The sequence below is a fragment of the Schistocerca nitens genome, chromosome 6, assembly GCF_023898315.1.
Source record: "Schistocerca nitens isolate TAMUIC-IGC-003100 chromosome 6, iqSchNite1.1, whole genome shotgun sequence".
NCBI lineage: Eukaryota > Metazoa > Arthropoda > Insecta > Orthoptera > Acrididae > Schistocerca > Schistocerca nitens.
Genome location: NC_064619.1, coordinates 750800266 through 750817515, shown reverse-complemented (window position 1 = coordinate 750817515; position 17250 = coordinate 750800266).

Genomic DNA, 17250 nt, shown 5'->3' with positions numbered 1-17250 from the left:
TGTCAAGATTGACATCAAAAGAAACACAATAACTGCGAAGAAAAGACTGGAAATCGCACGAAAACTCTGGGTGAAAAATGAACTGAAAGAACTTTATATTAAAAAACAAATGTTCAATACACAGCTTTGTAATGCAGAATTACAGTTGGGAAAGTTGCTTCATAGATTAGAATATGATTCCATAACCAAAAAAGTCAAGAGTACACCGAGTTCATCGTACAGAAAACTAAAACTATACAGAAGAAAAAACTAGCCAATCTTATAGAGCAACAACTACCTCCCACACCGAACCAAAACAACCAAAAGAACCACACATTCTACACACCCTTCCTCAACAACACAAACATAACATTCACTGCAGAAGAAGAGGCACTACTCTGCAAAGGCTTAAAGCACAATGTTCGAGCTCCGCTGGATCAAAAGAACCAAGAAAAGCTCATCACTTGTGCAACACAGATCTCGACCATCGCCCTTAAGAAGCAAACTGACAGAATATCAGCCTGCCACAAAATTAACGAAATCATTGAAAAGGAGATTGCAAAACCTTTCCCAGCATACAAGAAAAGAGAAGAAGCCCTTACACGTACCATTAAGAGTAAATTAAACGTGAATAATGCAATAATTGTAAAAGCTGACAAGGGCAACACAACTGTTCTAATGGACAGAACAACATACATAGAAAAAACTTTAGACTTCTTCCAAACCAGCAACATAACTGAAATACATAAAGATCCAACAGCCAGAATACAAAAGGAGATTAAACATATTTCAAACAACATCAACTTTCTACTCACCATCCAAGAAGCAAGAAACATTGTAACAATGAGCCCACAAGCACCTTGCCTTAGATCACAACCAAAGATCCACAAAAATGGGACCCCCATCAGGCCCATAGTGAACTGTAGGAACAGCCCAACATTCAAGCTCAATAAAATACTCTTCAGAATTCTCAAACAAGCATACACATTCAATAATGAGAGAACACTTAGAAACACAACAGAATTTACACAATATGTCAAAAACATACAAGTACCTGATGGAGCCACACTTGCCTCATTTGACATACAAAACCTATATTCCTCTGTGCCAATAGATCCCACACTACAGATAATTAATGCCAACCTACATAAACACAAAAATATCCCTTCTACTCTCATTAATAAACTAATGGACCTGCTTGAATTCACACTTTCACACAACTATTTTAAATTTAACAATAAAATCTACCAACAAACAGATGGTCTGGCAATGGGCTCAAATCTTTCCAGATTGCTAGCAGAAATATTTATAAGTAACCTAGAAGACAAAATCCTGAATTCCAACCACCACCTCCTCAAAAATATCATCTACTACTACAGATGTGTAGATGATACCATCATTTTAACCAAAGGCACTAAAGATGACATCAGTGAGTTGAATATCTAATGGCAAACATGAAATAAGTAAACTATAGTACCTTCAGTGATCACAGGTTCCTTTCGCTGTCGTAACACATCACATGTATACTGCCACCTTTGTAAACAAATATGGCGTCTGGAATCAGCTGGGTGCAAAGTTCGTATAACAGAAGTGAAGACATAATCGCAAAGTGCAAAGAATATACATCATAACAATATTTATATTAAAAAACAAATGTTCAACACACAGCTTTATAATGCAGAATTACAGTTGGGAAAGTTGCTTCATAGATTAGAATATGATTCCATAACCAGAAAAGTCAAAGAGTACACCGAGTTCATCGTACAGAAAACTAAAACTATACAGAAGAAAAAACTAGCCAATCTTATAGAGCAACAACTACCTCCCAAACCGAATCAAAACAACCAAAAGAACCACACATTCTACACACCCTTCCTCAACAACACGAACATTCACTGCAGAAGAAGAGGCACTACTCTGCAAAGGCTTAAAGCACAATGTTCGAGCTCCGCTGGATCAAAAGAACCAAGAAAAGCTCATCACTTGTGCAACACAGATCTCGACCATCGCCCTTAAGAAGCAAACTGACAGAATATCAGCCTGCCACAAAATTAACGAAATCATTGAAAAGGAGATTGCAAAACCTTTCCCAGCATACAAGAAAAGAGAAGAAGCCCTTACACGTACCATTAAGAGTAAATTAAACGTGAATAATGCAATAATTGTAAAAGCTGACAAGGGCAACACAACTGTTCTAATGGACAGAACAACATACATAGAAAAAACTTTAGACTTCTTCCAAACCAGCAACATAACTGAAATACATAAAGATCCAACAGCCAGAATACAAAAGGAGATTAAACATATTTCAAACAACATCAACTTTCTACTCACCATCCAAGAAGCAAGAAACATTGTAACAATGAGCCCACAAGCACCTTGCCTTAGATCACAACCAAAGATCCACAAAAATGGGACCCCCATCAGGCCCATAGTGAACTGTAGGAACAGCCCAACATTCAAGCTCAATAAAATACTCTTCAGAATTCTCAAACAAGCATACACATTCAATAATGAGAGAACACTTAGAAACACAACAGAATTTACACAATATGTCAAAAACATACAAGTACCTGATGGAGCCACACTTGCCTCATTTGACATACAAAACCTATATTCCTCTGTGCCAATAGATCCCACACTACAGATAATTAATGCCAACCTACATAAACACAAAAATATCCCTTCTACTCTCATTAATAAACTAATGGACCTGCTTGAATTCACACTTTCACACAACTATTTTAAATTTAACAATAAAATCTACCAACAAACAGATGGTCTGGCAATGGGCTCAAATCTTTCCGGATTGCTAGCAGAAATATTTATAAGTAACCTAGAAGAAAAAATCCTGAATTCCAACCACCACCTCCTCAAAAATATCATCTACTACTACAGATGTGTAGATGATACCATCATTTTAACCAAAGGCACTAAAGATGACATCAGTGAGTTGAATGTTTTTCAACAACTCCCATGAAAACATAAAATTCACAGTAGAACACCAAAAAGACGACAGTATAAATTTCCTAGACCTTTCCATTAGAATAAAGAATAACAGACATCAATTTGAAATTTATCGGAAGCCTACCACAACACATACCACAATCCACAACTCCTCTTGCCACCCCGCAGCACACAAAATGGCAGCATTCCGCTACATGATTAATAGAGCTATCCAACTACCACTCTCAGAAGATAAATGTGATAAAGAAATTGAAATAATAAAACAAACAGCTATTGAAAATGGTTATAACAGCTCCATAGTAGACACCCTAAAACACTCAATAATGGCAAAGGAATCACAACACAATAAACAAAAAGAAAATAACATCTTCCATAGAATCCCCTTTCGGGTAACATTTCATACCAGATTGCCAATGTCTTCAAACGGAAAGGCATAAGCATATCCTTTACAACGGACAACAAGATTGGACAGAAGTTACCCCACAACATCGGCACACGAAACCCACTTCATCACACAGGTGTGTACAAAATTGAATGTTTGGACTGTGACTGCTTCTACCTAGGCCAGACAGGCAGATCATTTGAGATTAGGTTCAAGGAACACATGGCAGCACTAAAAAACAAAAAATATCACACATCAGCAATAGCTACACACTTACATGAAACAAAACACCATGTTAACAACACAAGTATTAGCATCCTACACATCCAACCAAAAGGGAGAAAACTAGACATCCTTGAAACACTCCAAATATACAAACATCAAATGAAACAACCAGAATCTATCTTAAATGACAAAAATGACAATATTTACAATAGTATCATCTCCGTTTTCAGCAACTGCCTACACTCATAAAAATGCACACACACACACACACACACACACACACACACACACACACACACACACACACACACACACACCTAATATTTACCATAAATATTGACAGCTGCCAAGAGTACAAGAGATTGACCTCATTCACAGATAATTCATCACACCAACAGCTTGTACCCCTTGTCAGCTTAAAACTGTATGTACATCAACTACTGGCACAAATGTATATCCATCTGCATATTTCATAGCATTAACCAATGTATTACTCCAATCTCTAGGCAGCTACTATAGGCAATATGCAATCTTAAGACTCCTTGCCATGAAATGTTTCCTCTCAATAATCACTCTTTCCTCTCTCTGTCTCTCTCTGTCTCTCTCTATCTCCCACTCTCCCCACTCCCCCCCTCTCCCTTTCACTCATACACACACACACACACACACACACACACACACACACACACACACTTTTTCTCTCTCTCTACCTCTCCTTCTGCCTCCAGCCCCTCACTTCACATCTGTTTATTAACCCCAACCAAAGAATGTAATGTATGTATGATTTTACTGTTGTAGCCAATATGATCATTGTAATTATAGTCTGTAACATTTCACCTAATTGTTATCAATAAGTATGAAGTTTAAGCCATTTTAACATTCCACCTGATTGTATAAACGAGTATGAATGTTTGCTGTTCTAACTTGTCAGAATTGGATTTATATACCACCTGAAGTACACACACATATATTTGACACCTCAAAACAAACACCGCCAAATGCTTAAAGCAATTATTCTGTAATAATATTGTTATGATGTATATTCTTTGCACTTTGCGATTATGTCTTCACTTCTGTTATACGAACTTTGCACCCAGCTGATTCCAGACGCCATATTTGTTTACAAATGTGGCAGTATACATGTGATGTGTTACGACAGCGAAAGGAACCTGTGATCACTGAAGGTACTGTAGTTCACTTACTTCATGTTTGCCATTAGATATCAGTTTAATTTTTCGTCAAAAGTTATCCTAAACCATATTCTTAAATAGTGTCTCGTTTCTCCACTAGGCAGTGCCACAAGTTCCTCCAAAAATCGTAACACAACACACACACAAATGTAATACTTACTAATGTAAATCCACCCGATGATGGAGGTTTAAACCTTCGAAACGCGTCGTGGAAATAAATAAAACGGTGACTGGTAACAGTCGACTTATTGTTTCATTTAATGTCAGTAACAGTCACGGTAAAGCCTAACCTAAAAATGTTCGCATTTAAGGGGCTCCGGAACGCCCTATACTTGCAATGTTAAAATAACGCTTAGAAATTACATTTTTCCTCACAAAGTATTTGAGGTAGGAAGTTGAACTTTCTACAGATTATTTATTGGAATATGGGCTACAACTTAACACAGGGATTTTAAAAAATTTTAGTTCAGTTATTAAAGATGATTTTTTTTCAATTGTAATGAAAATTCACAACATTTTTTTGCAATTTTTTATTTATATATTCAAAAATATACAGTTTTTTGGAAAAAGGCTGTGTTAAATTATGCAGAAGGTACTGTGTAACATTTACTGAAAGTTTGAAACAAATATGTTTGGAAGATCCTTAGAAAACATGTAATTAGTATGAGAAAATAAAAGTTTTGGGAATCGAGCGACAAAGATTGGATTAACTTTTTAGTGCATTCCAGGTCCATAGGATGGATTATCTTCATCCTCTGCAAACTCCTCCTCCAGCTTCCTCTTGTTCCTCCTCCTGTTTACTCTTGCTTGTATTTGTAGACTCTTTACAGCCCTGTCTGCAGCCCGAAGGCGTTCCTTGTCTAAAGCAAGCATCGCTCGTACCATATTAGAACCTATCTTCATTCCCATATTTCTAAATACCTTTGGCTTTCCAACATTTCTCCTTTTCTTAAAAGCCTTCAGAGGATTTCTAATAACTTTACTTTTACTCATTATTATACTTCAACAAAACAGAGACTCAAGAAACAGAATTAATTACGAATATTTTCGAGATAACGACAGAGTAAGTAAACATGAAATAATCGACAATCACACCAGCGATATATATTGAACCATCACAGGTTAGCCACAACACATACTTTATCTCACATCACTAAAATGTACCTGATGAACACGGACGTTAATAATAACACCATTTGACAGCAGTTTAACAGCGCCACAGTGGGTCACGCCCACGTAGAACACATTTCAAAAAAAATTAAAAATAGTTGTAGTCTTCGGAATTGAATCAATTATATATCTATTAAAAGGTAATAGTCTACAGATTCAGAAAACGCAAAAAAGTAAAAATTGAACTTTTCATGATTTTGAGCCTTTCCGGAGCCCCTTAGAGTTAATCTTCCCAGTCAGGCAATCAAGGCTATTTTCGATTACAAAAACAGTGCAGAAAAGGTCGCAATGACGACACAACACATACACTTCAATAGGAATTGTCTCAAGAATAACGTCATCCCAAATTATGTCAAGATTGACATCAAAAGAAACACAATAACTGCGAAGAAAACACTGGAAATCGCACGAAAACTCTGGGTGAAAAATGAACTGAAAGAACTTCACATTAAAAAACAAATGTTCAATACACAGCTTTATAATGCAGAATTACAGTTGGGAAAGTTGCTTCATAGATTAGAATATGATTCCATAACCAAAAAAGTCAAAGAGTACACCGAGTTCATCGTACAGAAAACTAAAACTATACAGAAGAAAAAACTAGCCAATCTTATAGAGCAACAACTACCTCCCAAACCGAACCAAAACAACCAAAAGAACCACACATTCTACACACCCTTCCTCAACAACACGAACATAACATCCACTGCAGAAGAAGAGGCACTACTCTGCAAAGGCTTAAAGCACAATGTTCAAGCTCCACTGGATCAAAAGAACCAAGAAAAGCTCATCACTTGTGCAACACAGATCTCGACCATCGCCCTTAAGAAGCAAACTGACAGAATATCAGCCTGCCACAAAATTAACGAAATCATTGAAAAGGAGATTGCAAAACCTTTCCCAGCATACAAGAAAAGAGAAGAAGCCCTTACACGTACCATTAAGAGTAAATTAAACGTGAATAATGCAATAATTGTAAAAGCTGACAAGGGCAACACAACTGTTCTAATGGACAGAACAACATACATAGAAAAAACTTTAGACTTCTTCCAAACCAGCAACATAACTGAAATACATAAAGATCCAACAGCCAGAATACAAAAGGAGATTAAACACATTTCAAACAACATCAACTTTCTACTCACCATCCAAGAAGCAAGAAACATTGTAACAATGAGCCCACAAGCACCTTGCCTTAGATCTCAACCAAAGATCCACAAAAATGGGACCCCCATCAGGCCCATAGTGAACTGTAGGAACAGCCCAACATTCAAGCTCAATAAAATACTCTTCAGAATTCTCAAACAAGCATACACATTCAATAATGAGAGAACACTTAGAAACACAACAGAATTGACACAATATGTCAAAAACATACAAGTACCTGATGGAGGCACACTTTCCTCATTTGACATACAAAACCTATATTCCTCTGTGCTAAGAGATCCCACACTACAGACAATTAATGCCAACCCACATAAACACAAAAATATCCTATTTAGATTAAAGTTCAGTCTTGATCACGTTATGTCTGTTTTAATGAGTAACTGGTTTCGGTTTTTTCTATAAAACCATCTTCAGACCCATTGGCTCCTTTGGGCAGGTAGGTGGAGCTCCCCTTGCTGCTGTGCAGTGCAGCTCCACCTACCAGCCCAAAGGAGCCAATGGGTCTGAAGATGGTTTTATAGAAAAAACCGAAACCAGTTACTCATTAAAACAGACATAACGTGATCAAGACTGAACTTTAATCTAAATATAACAATTAATTGATCACTGTATTCCAGAAATGTTTACCAAAATTGTACAAAAATATCAATTCAACTCACATTAATGAACTAATGGACCTGCTTGAATTCACACTTTCACACAACTATTTTAAATTTAACAATAAAATCTACCAACAAACAGATGGTCTGGCAATGAGCTCAAATCTTTCCGGATTGCTAGCAGAAATATTTATAAGTAATCTAGAAGACAAAATCCTGAATTCCAACCACCACCTCCTCAAAAATATCATCTACTACTACAGATATGTAGATGATACCATCATTTTAACCAAATGCACTAAAGATGACATCAGTGAGTTGAATGTTTTTCAACAACTCCCATGAAAACATAAAATTCACAGTTGAACACCAAAAAGACGACAGTATAAATTTCCTAGACCTTACCATTAGAATAAAGAATAACAGACATCAATTTGAAATTTATCGGAAGCCTACCACAACACATACCACAATCCACAACTCCTCTTGCCACCCCGCAGCACACAAAATGGCAGCATTCCGGTACATGATTAATAGAGCTATCCAACTACCACTCTCAGAAGATAAATGTGATAAAGAAATTGAAATAATAAAACAAACAGCTATTGAAAATGGTTATAACAGCTCCATAGTAGACACCCTAAAACACTCAATAATGGCAAAGGAATCACAACACAATAAACAAAAAGAAAATAACATCTTCCATAGAATCCCCTTTCGGGTAACATTTCATACCAGATTGCCAATGTCTTCAAACGGAAAGGCATAAGCATATCCTTTACAACGGACAACAAGATTGGACAGAAGTTACCCCACAACATCGGCACACGAAACCCACTTCATCACACAGGTGTGTACAAAATTGAATGTTTGGACTGTGACTGCTTCTACCTAGGCCAGACAGGCAGATCATTTGAGATTAGGTTCAAGGAACACATGGCAGCACTAAAAAACAAAAAATATCACACATCAGCAATAGCTACACACTTACATGAAACAAAACACCATGTTAACAACACAAGTATTAGCATCCTACACATCCAACCAAAAGGGAGAAAACTAGACATCCTTGAAACACTCCAAATATACAAACATCAAATGAAACAACCAGAATCTATCTTAAATGACAAAAATGACAATATTTACAATAGTATCATCTCCGTTTTCAGCAACTGCCTACACTCATAAAAATGCACACACACACACACACACACACACACACACACACACACACACACACACACACACACACACCTAATATTTACCATAAATATTGACAGCTGCCAAGAGTACAAGAGATTGACCTCATTCACAGATAATTCATCACACCAACAGCTTGTACCCCTTGTCAGCTTAAAACTGTATGTACATCAACTACTGGCACAAATGTATATCCATCTGCATATTTCATAGCATTAACCAATGTATTACTCCAATCTCTAGGCAGCTACTATAGGCAATATGCAATCTTAAGACTCCTTGCCATGAAATGTTTCCTCTCAATAATCACTCTTTCCTCTCTCTGTCTCTCTCTGTCTCTCTCTATCTCCCACTCTCCCCACTCCCCCCCCTCTCCCTTTCACTCATACACACACACACACACACACACACTTTTTCTCTCTCTCTACCTCTCCTTCTGCCTCCAGCCCCTCACTTCACATCTGTTTATTAACCCCAACCAAAGAATGTAATGTATGTATGATTTTACTGTTGTAGCCAATATGATCATTGTAATTATAGTCTGTAACATTTCACCTAATTGTTATCAATAAGTATGAAGTTTAAGCCATTTTAACATTCCACCTGATTGTATAAACGAGTATGAATGTTTGCTGTTCTAACTTGTCAGAATTGGATTTATATACCACCTGAAGTACACACACATATATTTGACACCTCAAAACAAACACCGCCAAATGCTTAAAGCAATTATTCTGTAATAATATTGTTATGATGTATATTCTTTGCACTTTGCGATTATGTCTTCACTTCTGTTATACGAACTTTGCACCCAGCTGATTCCAGACGCCATATTTGTTTACAAATGTGGCAGTATACATGTGATGTGTTACGACAGCGAAAGGAACCTGTGATCACTGAAGGTACTGTAGTTCACTTACTTCATGTTTGCCATTAGATATCAGTTTAATTTTTCGTCAAAAGTTATCCTAAACCATATTCTTAAATAGTGTCTCGTTTCTCCACTAGGCAGTGCCACAAGTTCCTCCAAAAATCGTAACACAACACACACACAAATGTAATACTTACTAATGTAAATCCACCCGATGATGGAGGTTTAAACCTTCGAAACGCGTCGTGGAAATAAATAAAACGGTGACTGGTAACAGTCGACTTATTGTTTCATTTAATGTCAGTAACAGTCACGGTAAAGCCTAACCTAAAAATGTTCGCATTTAAGGGGCTCCGGAACGCCCTATACTTGCAATGTTAAAATAACGCTTAGAAATTACATTTTTCCTCACAAAGTATTTGAGGTAGGAAGTTGAACTTTCTACAGATTATTTATTGGAATATGGGCTACAACTTAACACAGGGATTTTAAAAAATTTTAGTTCAGTTATTAAAGATGATTTTTTTTCAATTGTAATGAAAATTCACAACATTTTTTTGCAATTTTTTATTTATATATTCAAAAATGTACAGTTTTTTGGAAAAAGGCTGTGTTAAATTATGCAGAAGGTACTGTGTAACATTTACTGAAAGTTTGAAACAAATATGTTTGGAAGATCCTTAGAAAACATGTAATTAGTATGAGAAAATAAAAGTTTTGGGAATCGAGCGACAAAGATTGGATTAACTTTTTAGTGCATTCCAGGTCCATAGGATGGATTATCTTCATCCTCTGCAAACTCCTCCTCCAGCTTCCTCTTGTTCCTCCTCCTGTTTACTCTTGCTTGTATTTGTAGACTCTTTACAGCCCTGTCTGCAGCCCGAAGGCGTTCCTTGTCTAAAGCAAGCATCGCTCGTACCATATTAGAACCTATCTTCATTCCCATATTTCTAAATACCTTTGGCTTTCCAACATTTCTCCTTTTCTTAAAAGCCTTCAGAGGATTTCTAATAACTTTACTTTTACTCATTATTATACTTCAACAAAACAGAGACTCAAGAAACAGAATTAATTACGAATATTTTCGAGATAACGACAGAGTAAGTAAACATGAAATAATCGACAATCACACCAGCGATATATATTGAACCATCACAGGTTAGCCACAACACATACTTTATCTCACATCACTAAAATGTACCTGATGAACACGGACGTTAATAATAACACCATTTGACAGCAGTTTAACAGCGCCACAGTGGGTCACGCCCATGTAGAACACATTTCAAAAAAAATTAAAAATAGTTGTAGTCTTCGGAATTGAATCAATTATATATCTATTAAAAGGTAATAGTCTACAGATTCAGAAAACGCAAAAAAGTAAAAATTGAACTTTTCATGATTTTGAGCCTTTCCGGAGCCCCTTAGAGTTAATCTTCCCAGTCAGGCAATCAAGGCTATTTTCGATTACAAAAACAGTGCAGAAAAGGTCGCAATGACGACAGAACACATACACTTCAGTAGGAATTGTCTCAAGAATAACGTCATCCCAAATTATGTCAAGATTGACATCAAAAGAAACACAATAACTGCGAAGAAAACACTGGAAATCGCACGAAAACTCTGGGTGAAAAATGAACTGAAAGAACTTCACATTAAAAAACAAATGTTCAATACACAGCTTTATAATGCAGAATTACAGTTGGGAAAGTTGCTTCATAGATTAGAATATGATTCCATAACCAAAAAAGTCAAAGAGTACACCGAGTTCATCGTACAGAAAACTAAAACTATACAGAAGAAAAAACTAGCCAATCTTATAGAGCAACAACTACCTCCCAAACCGAACCAAAACAACCAAAAGAACCACACATTCTACACACCCTTCCTCAACAACACGAACATAACATCCACTGCAGAAGAAGAGGCACTACTCTGCAAAGGCTTAAAGCACAATGTTCAAGCTCCACTGGATCAAAAGAACCAAGAAAAGCTCATCACTTGTGCAACACAGATCTCGACCATCGCCCTTAAGAAGCAAACTGACAGAATATCAGCCTGCCACAAAATTAACGAAATCATTGAAAAGGTGATTGCAAAACCTTTCCCAGCATACAAGAAAAGAGAAGAAGCCCTTACACGTACCATTAAGAGTAAATTAAACGTGAATAATGCAATAATTGTAAAAGCTGACAAGGGCAACACAACTGTTCTAATGGACAGAACAACATACATAGAAAAAACTTTAGACTTCTTCCAAACCAGCAACATAACTGAAATACATAAAGATCCAACAGCCAGAATACAAAAGGAGATTAAACACATTTCAAACAACATCAACTTTCTACTCACCATCCAAGAAGCAAGAAACATTGTAACAATGAGCCCACAAGCACCTTGCCTTAGATCTCAACCAAAGATCCACAAAAATGGGACCCCCATCAGGCCCATAGTGAACTGTAGGAACAGCCCAACATTCAAGCTCAATAAAATACTCTTCAGAATTCTCAAACAAGCATACACATTCAATAATGAGAGAACACTTAGAAACACAACAGAATTGACACAATATGTCAAAAACATACAAGTACCTGATGGAGGCACACTTTCCTCATTTGACATACAAAACCTATATTCCTCTGTGCTAAGAGATCCCACACTACAGACAATTAATGCCAACCCACATAAACACAAAAATATCCTATTTAGATTAAAGTTCAGTCTTGATCACGTTATGTCTGTTTTAATGAGTAACTGGTTTCGGTTTTTTCTATAAAACCATCTTCAGACCCATTGGCTCCTTTGGGCTGGTAGGTGGAGCTCCCCTTGCTGCTGTGCAGTGCAGCTCCACCTACCAGCCCAAAGGAGCCAATGGGTCTGAAGATGGTTTTATAGAAAAAACCGAAACCAGTTACTCATTAAAACAGACATAACGTGATCAAGACTGAACTTTAATCTAAATATAACAATTAATTGATCACTGTATTCCAGAAATGTTTACCAAAATTGTACAAAAATATCAATTCAACTCACATTAATGAACTAATGGACCTGCTTGAATTCACACTTTCACACAACTATTTTAAATTTAACAATAAAATCTACCAACAAACAGATGGTCTGGCAATGAGCTCAAATCTTTCCGGATTGCTAGCAGAAATATTTATAAGTAATCTAGAAGACAAAATCCTGAATTCCAACCACCACCTCCTCAAAAATATCATCTACTACTACAGATATGTAGATGATACCATCATTTTAACCAAATGCACTAAAGATGACATCAGTGAGTTGAATGTTTTTCAACAACTCCCATGAAAACATAAAATTCACAGTTGAACACCAAAAAGACGACAGTATAAATTTCCTAGACCTTACCATTAGAATAAAGAATAACAGACATCAATTTGAAATTTATCGGAAGCCTACCACAACACATACCACAATCCACAACTCCTCTTGCCACCCCGCAGCACACAAAATGGCAGCATTCCGGTACATGATTAATAGAGCTATCCAACTACCACTCTCAGAAGATAAATGTGATAAAGAAATTGAAATAATAAAACAAACAGCTATTGAAAATGGTTATAACAGCTCCATAGTAGACACCCTAAAACACTCAATAATGGCAAAGGAATCACAACACAATAAACAAAAAGAAAATAACATCTTCCATAGAATCCCCTTTCGGGTAACATTTCATACCAGATTGCCAATGTCTTCAAACGGAAAGGCATAAGCATATCCTTTACAACGGACAACAAGATTGGACAGAAGTTACCCCACAACATCGGCACACGAAACCCACTTCATCACACAGGTGTGTACAAAATTGAATGTTTGGACTGTGACTGCTTCTACCTAGGCCAGACAGGCAGATCATTTGAGATTAGGTTCAAGGAACACATGGCAGCACTAAAAAACAAAAAATATCACACATCAGCAATAGCTACACACTTACATGAAACAAAACACCATGTTAACAACACAAGTATTAGCATCCTACACATCCAACCAAAAGGGAGAAAACTAGACATCCTTGAAACACTCCAAATATACAAACATCAAATGAAACAACCAGAATCTATCTTAAATGACAAAAATGACAATATTTACAATAGTATCATCTCCGTTTTCAGCAACTGCCTACACTTATAAAAATGCACACACACACACACACACACACACACACACCTAATATTTACCATAAATATTGACAGCTGCCAAGAGTACAAGAGATTGACCTCATTCACAGATAATTCATCACACCAACAGCTTGTACCCCTTGTCAGCTTAAAACTGTATGTACATCAACTACTGGCACAAATGTATATCCATCTGCGTATTTCATAGCATTAACCAATGTATTACTCCAACCTCTAGGCAGCTACTATAGGCAACATGCAATCTTAAGACTCCTTGCCATGAAATGTTTCCTCTCAATAATCACTCTTTCCTCTCTCCCTCCCTCCCTCCCTCCCTCTCTCTCTCTCTCTCTCTCTCTCTCTCTCTCTCTCTCTCTCTCTCTCTCTCTCTCTGTATCTCCCACTCTCCCCACTGCCCCCTTCTCCATTTCACTCACACACACACACACACACACACACACACACTTTTTCTCTCTCTCTACCTCTCCTTCTGCCTCCAGCCCCTCACTTCACATCTGTTTATTAACCCCAACCAAAGAATGTAATGTATGTATGATTTTACTGTTGTAGCCAATATGATCATTGTAATTATAGTCTGTAACATTTCACCTAATTGTTATCAATACGTATGAAGTTTAAGCCATTTTAACATTTCACCTGATTGTATAAACGAGTATGAATTTTTGCTGTTCTAACTTGTCAGAATTGGATTTATATACCACCTGAAGTACACACACATATATTTGACACCTCAAAACAAACACCGCCAAATGCTTAAAGCAATTATTCTGTAATAATATTGTTATGAAGTATATTCTTTGCACTTTGCGATTATGTCTTCACTTCTGTTATACGAACTTTGCACCCAGCTGATTCCAGACGCCATATTTGTTTACAAATGTGGCAGTATACATGTGATGTGTTACGACAGCGAAAGGAACCTGTGATCACTGAAGGTACTGTAGTTCACTTATTTCATGTTTGCCATTAGATATCAGTTTAATTTTTCGTCAAAAGTTATCCTAAACCATATTCTTAAATAGTGTCTCGTTTCTCCACTAGGCAGTGCCACAAGTTCCTCCAAAAATCGTAACACAACACACACACAAATGTAATACTTACTAATGTAAATCCACCCAATGATGGAGGTTTAAACCTTCGAAACGCGTCGTGGAAAGAAATAAATCGGTGACTGGTAACAGTGACCTTATTGTTTCATTTAATGTCAGTAACAGTCACGGTAAAGCCTAACCTAAAAATGTTCGCATTTAAAGTTAATCTTCCCAGTCAGGCAATCAAGGCTATTTTCGATTACAAAAACAGTGCAGAATGGGTCGCAATGACGAAACAACAGATACACTTCAGTAGGAATTGTCTCAAGAATAACGTCATCCCAAATTATGTCAAGATTGACATCAAAAGAAACACAATAACTGCGAAGAAAACACTGGAAATCGCACGAAAACTCTGGGTGAAAAATGAACTGAAAGAACTTTATATTAAAAAACAAATGTTCAATACACAGCTTTGTAATGCAGAATTACAGTTGGGAAAGTTGCTTCATAGATTAGAATATGATTCCATAACCAAAAAAGTCAAAGAGTACACCGAGTTCATCGTACAGAAAACTAAAACTATACAGAAGAAAAAACTAGCCAATCTTATAGAGCAACAACTACCTCCCAAACCGAACCAAAACAACCAAAAGAACCACACATTCTACACACCCTTCCTCAACAACACGAACATAACATTCACTGCAGAAGAAGAGGCACTACTCTGCAAAGGCTTAAAGCACAATGTTCAAGCTCCGCTGGATCAAAAGAACCAAGAAAAGCTCATCACTTGTGCAACACAGATCTCGACCATCGCCCTTAAGAAGCAAACTGACAGAATATCAGCCTGCCACAAAATCAACGAAATCATTGAAAAGGAGATTGCAAAACCTTTCCCAGCATACAAGAAAAGAGAAGAAGCCCTTACACGTACCATTAAGAGTAAATTAAACGTGAATAATGCAATAATTGTAAAAGCTGACAAGGGCAACACAACTGTTCTAATGGACAGAACAACATACATAGAAAAAACTTTAGACTTCTTCCAAACCAGCAACATAACTGAAATACATAAAGATCCAACAGCCAGAATACAAAAGGAGATTAAACACATTTCAAACAACATCAACTTTCTACTCACCATCCAAGAAGGAAGAAACATTGTAACAATGAGCCCACAAGCACCTTGCCTTAGATCGCAACCAAAGATCCACAAAAATGGGACCCCCATCAGGCCCATAGTGAACTGTAGGAACAGCCCAACATTCAAGCTCAATAAAATACTCTTCAGAATTCTCAAACAAGCATACAATTCAATAATGAGAGAACACTTAGAAACACAACAGAATTTACACAATATGTCAAAAACATACAAGTACCTGATGGAGCCACACTTGCCTCATTTGACATACAAAACCTATATTCCTCTGTGCTAAGAGATCCCACACTACAGATAATTAATGCCAACCTACATAAACACAAAAATATCCCTTCAACTCACATTAATGAACTAATGGACCTGCTTGAATTCACACTTTCACACAACTATTTTAAATTTAACAATAAAATCTACCAACAAACAGATGGTCTGGCAATGGGCTCAAATCTTTCCGGATTGCTAGCAGAAATATTTATAAGTAACCTAGAAGACAAAATCCTGAATTCCAACCACCACCTCCTCAAAAATATCATCTACTACTACAGATATGTAGATGATACCATCATTTTAACCAAAGGCACTAAAGATGACATCAGTGAGTTGAATGTTTTTCAACAACTCCCATGAAAACATAAAATTCACAGTTGAACACCAAAAAGACGACAGTATAAATTTCCTAGACCTTTCCATTAGAATAAAGAATAACAGACATCAATTTGAAATTTATCGGAAGCCTACCACAACACATACCACAATCCACAACTCCTCTTGCCACCCCGCAGCACACAAAATGGCAGCATTCCGGTACATGATTAATAGAGCTATCCAACTACCACTCTCAGAAGATAAATGTGATAAAGAAATTGAAATAATAAAACAAACAGCTATTGAAAATGGTTATAACAGCTCCATAGTAGACACCCTAAAACACTCAATAATGGCAAAGGAATCACAACACAATAAACAAAAAGAAAATAACATCTTCCATAGAATCCCCTTTCGGGTAACATTTCATACCAGATTGCCAATGTCTTCAAACGGAAAGGCATAAGCATATCCTTTACAACGGACAACAAGATTGGACAGAAGTTACCCCACAACATCGGCACACGAAACCCACTTCATCACACAGGTGTGT